General features: G+C 36.7%; 1 long non-coding RNA gene across 1 annotated transcript in view; it reads left to right on the top strand.

The window, feature by feature from the left end:
• LOC113961117 overlaps nt 1–4,148 on the top strand; it is a 9,389-nt gene extending 5,241 nt beyond the window's left edge. Inside the window, exons 3-4 of the long non-coding RNA XR_003532210.1 lie at nt 3,084–3,285; nt 3,853–4,148. This is a non-coding gene — a long non-coding RNA (uncharacterized LOC113961117). The remainder of the gene's footprint in view (nt 1–3,083; nt 3,286–3,852) is intronic.
• The last annotated feature ends 4,285 nt before the right edge of the window (nt 4,149–8,433 follow it).

Here is an 8,433-nt window from a genome sequence, read left to right as displayed (position 1 = left end):
GGTCTCCCCTGAGCCTCCTCTTCTCCAGGCTGAACAGCCCCAGCTCCCTCAGCCTCTCCTCATAGGACTTGTGCTCAAGTCCCTTCACCAGCCTAGTTGCTCTTCTCTGCACCTGCTCCAGCACCTCAATATCCTTCCTGAACTGAGGGGCCCAGAAGTGGACACAGTACTCTGGAGAATATAATTTCTGGAGGAAAGCATTTCTCACAATTGGCTGTTTGCAGTGTTATGGATTCAAACAGAATTTTGTAGGAGCCATTTTGGCGACATTCACCTTTCAGGACAAAGGCCAATCCAGAGAACCCTGACTAAGTAAAACTAAAGAGAGAAAAACTTAGATAGTAGTTTACAGCCATCTCTGTTTAAGGATTGCCAGTCACAAAGTAAAATGACCCTTAAGAAGAATGACTTCCCTTTTTTGTGTTTGGTGCGAGCAATAAATAGTTTAATATTAAAAGCTCATACTTAGTCTTGTACTAGATAACAGTAGCTGGGGCTAGTTTCAATCAAGAAAAGGAAATAGAAAAGCAAGAACCCAGAACACTCTATGTGTAGGGTTCCAAAGGAAAAAATAAAAGGTGATTTTCAGGTGAAATAGTCATGAACTTGGTTATTCTGTAATCCCAGAATCCTAAAGGCATAATTAGAACTGTAAATCTTGTTATTTTTTTATAATTTTATTTTTGGTATAGTTAAATATCAATCTATTAGCTAATTAAATCAGAGAACTTGAAGCAATGAAGCATGGGATGGGTAGTCTGGTTCACATTAAGGTTCACACTTCTAAAGGAAAGTAAAGGGGAAAAAAATTAGACACTAATGCCAGAAAAGAAATCCCAACTCGGGGTTACAGGATCAAAAATAGAGATGGCTGTGAAAGCAACATAATTTTTAGTTGACTTTGTCCTGTCAGTATAAAGGAAAGGGATAGTTGAATGGAATATGTCCAAGTTTTCTGTGCTGGAATCGAAGTGGGGAAAAAATTAAATATGAGGGTCTTGTATATTCATGAAAAATGGCTTTGAGTTTAGTCCAGAGAATGAGTCATTTTGAGTTATGCTCGAGTCCTGACATCAGAAGAGGTCTGAACTTCCACCCTGAATCTTCGTTTTTCTAAAAAGAAGGGTGTTTTTTTTCCTGAAGGTCAGATGTCTGCATCTTTAACTAACATTGGTAGCCCCCTTTGGAGATAGAAAGGACAGGGAAATCCTAGAGATAGAGTTCAGTTTACGTGCTTTACCATCAAAGTCTAAACCTAGATGATTTTGAAATTAAACCTAGAAGATTTTGAAATAGTTCTTGCTTTACTACAAGTGGAGTTAGTAGGCAGAGTTAGAGATTTTCGCTTGGATTACTCCAAAAACGTGAAAAGTATAGAGAAGCTGGTAGCTAACAGATGGGCAAAGGAAGCTCTTGAGGGAGATTTCAGATAAAAGTCTGCTATAGCTACCAAAGGTCAGGACACAAGTGATAGAATCCTTGGAGAAATTAGAGTCCAATTGTTGCAGCTGAAACATTGCCCATGATCAAGAGAAGAATTACCTATGGTACCCCAAGCTACTATAATATGTGCAAAGACAGGCAGCCATCTGCATGTTAACATTTCAGTGCAGAACAAACAGTAATGATAAACAGTTTACACAGCGAAGACACTAAAACTGAACTTACAAATAAAGGTGGGTGATTTTGCTGATGTGGTCATTTCCAAAAGTGAAATGTTAAAATCTATCTCTATCCTGTGTATAGGAGTAACGTACTGCTACAAGTGGCAAGAATAAATATGGATTTCAGATGAGCCCTAAAACCAACAGAATTAGCACTGTTACTGTATGAACTTTAATGTATTCTTCCAAACAGAGCAAATCTCTGTTCTCTTCCTCAAATTTTTCTCTTGATCATATATGACTTCTTCACTAGGAAAGCAACGATGCCAAAGTGAGGGCTTGACAAAGTTTTCTATTGGTTGTTATTTAGAATAAATGAACTAACACTGCTGGTACCTGCACTTGCAGTTTTCTTGGAGGAAAAGAGTTAGAAATTTTAGGAGGGAAATGGGGCAGTACATTTCAGTGCTCTTCATAATATGACATTTTATGTGAAAGTCTTCATCTGTTGTTTCAGCATGCTTATGCTCCAGTACATACTATAATAATTATTTCCATATTAGGCATTGATTTCTGTGAGATTTGAGTAAATATGGAAGATATTTACTGAATCCATTCAACAGCTTCATTTAACAGTGTGCTTTTTGGATAGGAAATGCCTTTGTACACTCTGTGTAAGATTCATCTTAGCCACCTAAGTTGCTTTGAACGTACCACACGGGGTAATTAATCTAACTTATTTTAGATATTTAAGATAAATTACCTGCTAGAGTTACCTGATTCTGTCTCCTGATTATAAGTAGGCTCTAGAGGAACCAATTTAGACTCATAGTCCAGCATTTATATTCTTAAATGAAAACACAATAATCTTGTCTTATATATCAGTACATGATAAGATACAATCCAATCCTATAAATTAATGAAAATAATGCTCTTTTACCAAGCTATGTAAGAATCAACACACAAAGATAATTTTGTGTAAAAGACGTAAACTTTGAAATTTGAAAGGTTTGCATTTCTGATTGTGACTGTCATTGGTCTTTTCTTAAATAATATAGTCTTTAGCTGAGATACTGCTACTGTTTCCTTGCAAAAAAACCTCTGGGGCCTGATTTATCAGATCTAGGTCAAATATAACTCAATTTAAACTAACACATCTCTATCAGTGAGATCAAATAGCTACATGATCATCTCTACATTCTTTCTTTCTGAAAATCTATATCATAATTCACTGATAGCAATGGTATTTGCAATGCTTATGTAAAGTTCAAGAAAACTATAACCCCTCTGTTCACATAGTATTCTGGGAAAATCTTTGAAGGCTGCCTAAATTAATAGTTCATGAATATAACTACTTCACTGTTACAAGTGGCAAATTGTGAGAAAAAAAATGGTTGGAGAGCCAAATTACTTCCTTGAAAGCTTGTTGAAAGCTTGATTTTGTGTAGTGTCCAAGCTTCCTTAATTTACACAATTCAGGAGGTGGGGCTGAGCAGTGGAGCCTCATCCAAAAGACGTTCCCATGGGACAGAGAACCTGCCTGGAAGCCTCACCCCAAAGTCACTGGCTGGAAGGAACAGCAACCCTCAGCTGCATCATCCTGCATCATCCAGGAGCCTGTGGAAGCAGGAGGGGCATGCTCTCAGGGCCCCTGCAGGCATGTGCTAAGAACTGAGAAATGGTAGGAATTTAGGAAAAATGTGGATGAAAAAAGTATAGTCTTACGTTAGCCCATGCTGAAAATCTTTTGCCATTACCTATGCGATGAATCATACCTTAATCACAGTTTTCATGTAGTAGAAGCCAGCTGAGTTAGTCAATTTTCTAAGAAAAAATAGGAGAGATCTTTTGCTGGAGTTAGACCATAGAATCTTTTGGTAGAGTTAGACTATAGGTTTCAGCATTGCTGAATTCATCATTATGGGAAAGACCACACAAATGATCACACCTGTGACACTTAAAAAAAATCCTGGCATGTTATTAAAACTATACATGATAATCTTATTTTAGAAATAAACCAGATATTTTTATACTCCATAGACAGGATATTTCAGCTCAACTAAGATTTCTACTGTCCTGATCTCCTGTGTTTCGTGTTTTTGTGGAAGATGAACTGCAAGAGTTTTCATAATGATTCAGAAATAAATACTTATAAGTAGCTGCTCAATTGGTTACATGAAAAGGAAAGCTGTTCTGACATGCCCGTTAGTCTAGACCATGAAGTGCCGACAGTATTTCTGCATCACAGGTGTAGATTTTTTGAGGCACTGCTTGGTTACAAATAGTGCTGATCAACTCATAAATTCCAGCACTGGGACAGCTGGCAGAAACTTTCATGCAGAATGAAAATCACAGCTGAAAATCAGTTCTGAAACTGATGAAAACTGCAGTAGGATGCTGCAGGAGTATTGGAGAGAGATGTATGGTTTTTATGCATCAGAATGCTATCATTTGCAATCGTTTCAGGCTCAGTGTGTGTCATTTCAGAGTGGTAGAGCTATTAGGCACAATGTACCAATGACCTTAAAAAAGATTATTTGTAAATAAAAGCACTTAAATATTAAGAAATTTGAAGGTTGTCTGTGCAATACTCAGTAATTTAATTTGTACATTCATTTCATTGCTTCTTGTTGTGAGGCAATGCTTGCTCATAAAATCAGGACATCTTTTCTGCTGGAATCAAGGATCAGTCAGTGAACCACATCTACTAAGAACATAGTAATGTGGTGTGGCTTTAGTTTTGCTTTTTGTGAAGAATGTATTGTTCTGTTTGTTCTGCTAGTTTTACTTAAACCCCTTAATTCATGTGTTCACAGAGATAGTAAAGCATTCTCTGGTAATCCGTGAAATTCTTCCCTGGGTGAGCTGTCCTGGTTGAGCTAGTCAGTTCTGATATGGAAGGCGTGCCAAGTCTTTTACACCCATCTATGTGCCTCTTTGAGTTTTGCTCCATGCATTTTGAGACAGAGGCACAACTATGCCTGATCTTCCAAAAATAGGGGTACATTGTTGTGAAATATAAGCAGACTGTATCAGCAGGACCTGTCTAATGCACATAATTTCTGATTCCTTCAAAGAATCCCATTGGATTCATGTGTAAAGAGAAGTCATAAAATACCCATATAGATTCTGCCTCAGTTGAAATTATTTATCCACAGTCCCACTTAATTGTGTTCTTTTTGGTGGCTTTCACCAAACTTGTCCAGTGCAGAATTGAGGTTTACTGCTCTGTAGTTCCTCTTCTGCAGCTCTTTTGGGAACCTTTTAAAAGTCAGTGTCATGCTGACCATTTTATGGTTAAACAAAGAGAAAAAAACTATAAAGGTTTGTGAAATCTATGGAAGTGATGGAGCCAAATCTTGGAGGACTTGATAGTCCAAGTAGAATTGCATGTTAGTAAGTCCCTGTTGAGGAATATTGTAAACATTACATTTCTGCATACTTGGTAGTGCAACAGGACAGAGTTAGTAAGTGTATATTTCAAGTCCACTTTAAATACTTGAATCTGCTGCTATCAAACTGCTGAATTTAAATATTTTTAATTTTTAGAGTGCTAAAACAACTTTGCTTAAACATGTTTTAATATTTACATCACAATCTAATTTTCTAAGTAATAGTAATCTGAGGTTTCTGCTCCTGCTCAGTTTTAGTTAATTAGGCACAACATCTGAATAATATTTAATCCAATCTGTTTTTCTGAAATTTTCTGTAAAGTTATACAAAAACATCTTCTGACTAGTATGAAGCATGTGTATTTTGAGATGCAGAAGATAACACACAAATCTTTAACATCTTCAGAAAAAGAGAAAACTGAATGAAGGGATCTAACTGTAATATTAGGATTGTTATTTACAAATTAAGCAGAAACTGTATTCAGTTTCTGAGATTATAGCTTCAAAGTCATAGGAGAAGTAGCTCCAAAATATTGACACATGTCTGTACCTCTGTGCATTCAGGTTGCCCACAGACTTCAAACTACAGGGCAAGCACAGTGTCCCTCGTCTTAAGTGAAGGTTTTTGAATATGTGAAAACAAATAGAAACCAACATGCTGTTAACACACAGAGGAAACATAAGCAAGAGAATTGGCTTCTCCTCCTCCCTGGGTGACTGTTGACATCGTTGGCATTAACTAATTTGTAACAGCATTAAAGCTAGTGCAAAAGCTGAAGCCAAAGTTGTCAGAAGCTTAACTGTGTATGAAGACCTCAACAGAAGCACCACACAGGTTGGTTGACTCAATCTTTGTTATTGACATGAATACATAGCAGGAAGATTCCAGTCTAAGCAACAATTATCAGGGTAAATTTACATAATTAGTGCTTGGAGGAAAAATCAAATATGGGATGAATCACCATGCACTTTTTAAATTTATTTTTAGAACCTGAGTTTAATTAGCTCTGGCACTGTCACAGCTGCTGCTACATGATTCTTAAATACTTTAACTGACCACTTTGCATCTTAATAGAGAGGCTGTCTCCTGTACACATTCTCTCCTATTCATGAAATAGTCTAACTGGCTGAGCTATAAATATAAATACCTTGTGGAAAATAGGCATGGTTCACTTCTTATGCAGTTAGATGGAGATAATAAGGAAGGGCAGAACAGTACAGAAAGCCAGTTTTACCCTTCTTCTTTCCTGTAACTTGGTCACTATTGTAGGCTACTTGTATAAATAACCAGAATAGATTATCCATTACATTTTTGAAGGGTGGGTTATGCCCTCAACTCTGAAATAAGTGAAATCTAATCTGGTAACTTCATTTAACAGCTACAAAGAAATCTGCATCTAGCAATCTGGAAATTCACATCTAATACTTTATACATTCTGAATCCCCTAAATTTATATGTTTTCTGACATTTCTGCCAATTTTTGAAATGAATCCATTATCCTGTATTATTCAAAATGTCTCATAATGTACAACTTCATCAAAAAACAGCTAAATTCATCCGTGATCTCAAGAGAATATTAAATTAGAGCAACAAACAAAAAAAACTAGTAACAGATAATGATAAATAATTAGAAGCAGGCCTGAGAGAAAACCTCATTTTGAGACCTTGAAAATGTATGGCTGCAAGCTTACTTTTTGCAAATCAAATTGATCCACAGATAACTATTCAATATCCACAGCTTTGTTTTCATCATATAAAAGAATAAATATTTACACTATTTTCTTTGAATAAAAGTGTGATCTTAAAGTAGTTCCGGCATATAAAGGCATTTATTACTACTATCTTCACCATCTCCTTTTCTCAGTTAGTCTCTGATATCTTCCTGATTTTCTCTGGTTACTTACCTTGTTTACAGAAATCTGCTCTGCTCAGCTGCTACTATAGGTAAGGAAACAGAAACACAAGAAAGAGAACAGTTATGCCTTAGCGCAATGATCAAATATATGGTACCGCACGAAATTCAGTCCTCAGTCATAGAAACATTTGTGCATCTACTTAAATTTATTTCATTGAAGGAATAATGCTGTGAAAGATTATGGGTTTATGTAAGCATTTCCATGATTACAGCCTATGGATTATAGATTATGAATTTGCATGGAAGAGTCAGAAGAATTAATTTATTTAATTTTTCTGAGATCTGAACTTGAAACTAGTGCTGGAGATGGAAAATATGTATAAACTTTCCTAAACAAACAAGAATTAGAAAGAGGCCAAATGCAGAGGGTAAGCTGTGCAAGCAAACCCACCTCTTCCTGTCATGTACCACCCTGTTCTGTACTGGGGTGGAAAATGAGAGGTGAAGTCAGAGAGACATGGGGTAGGGCTTTTTCGGGGTCAGTAAGAAAGTCTTTGACAGCAAATGGCTTAATAAGATAACTGCTTTAATTAGACAGAATAAGAAGAGTAATAGAGGTAGCAAGTAAATCATATGTCCCATCAGTTGCTAGGCACCCTGAGTTTGTACAACATCAGAGGGAAACTGAATGGGTTTTCCCATGGCACACTGTGCAGAGCAGATCTGTCTGCGGGAAAGAGAAGCTTTCCCTTTCAGTCCTGTGAGTTGTCATCTTTTCCTTACAAGAAGACAAAATCCCTTACAAGGTAGTAGAATACTTTTGTAAACCCTAAAAATGTTTGTGTACAGGAAGGAAATGGTAATGTCAGTTAAAATATTAAAAGAGATGAAGCTTAAATATGAAGACATAAGGGTGTTTCCCACATGCAAATAGTTTCTATTTTGGCCTGCCAGGCATCTAGAAATTATTTGGAATTAATGATTTTGTTGTTGCCTTAAAATAATTGGTAAAATATACAGGATAATGAGTATCATATTTTTCTTCTTTCCTGCATTTATTCTTTTTACTAAGTGGAAAGCGCAGGATACAACAAGTCTGTTTTATGTATTCTCTATTTTTCTTCTATAAATAACTTTCCTTAGGCCCTTCTGTGCAGTAACCAATGCTTCTAAATAATGTGAAACAATAAAAAAATTGAAGGAATGGCACAGGTTGCCCAGAAAGGGGACAGATGCCCGATCCCTGGAAACCTTCAAGTTCAGGTTGGATGGGGCTCTGAGAAACCTGATCTACTTGAGGATATCCCTGCTCATTGCAGAGGGGTTGGACTAGATGGCCTTTAAAAGGTCCAACTCGAACCATTCGGTGATTCTATGTAAAATTACAGCTGTTGCATTGTCACTGGTCTCTTTTAAGCTTTTAGGCTGCAATTAGGTCATCATCAAGCTATTCACAGGCTGTTTCATCCACATTCCAATCAGTAAACATTACCTTGAATTACATCAGCACAGCATTACTCTCAGGGTGTTCAAGCTGGAGAACATGAGAAAGGGTGGATTTTACACACACATGGGCATGCT

The sequence above is a fragment of the Neopelma chrysocephalum genome, unplaced genomic scaffold (genome assembly GCF_003984885.1).
Source record: "Neopelma chrysocephalum unplaced genomic scaffold, ASM398488v2 Primary Assembly neopelma1_97034, whole genome shotgun sequence".
Taxonomy (NCBI): domain Eukaryota; kingdom Metazoa; phylum Chordata; class Aves; order Passeriformes; family Pipridae; genus Neopelma; species Neopelma chrysocephalum.
The sequence above is the reverse complement of the archived record's forward strand: the minus strand, read 5'-3'. Positions and strand labels throughout refer to the sequence as shown.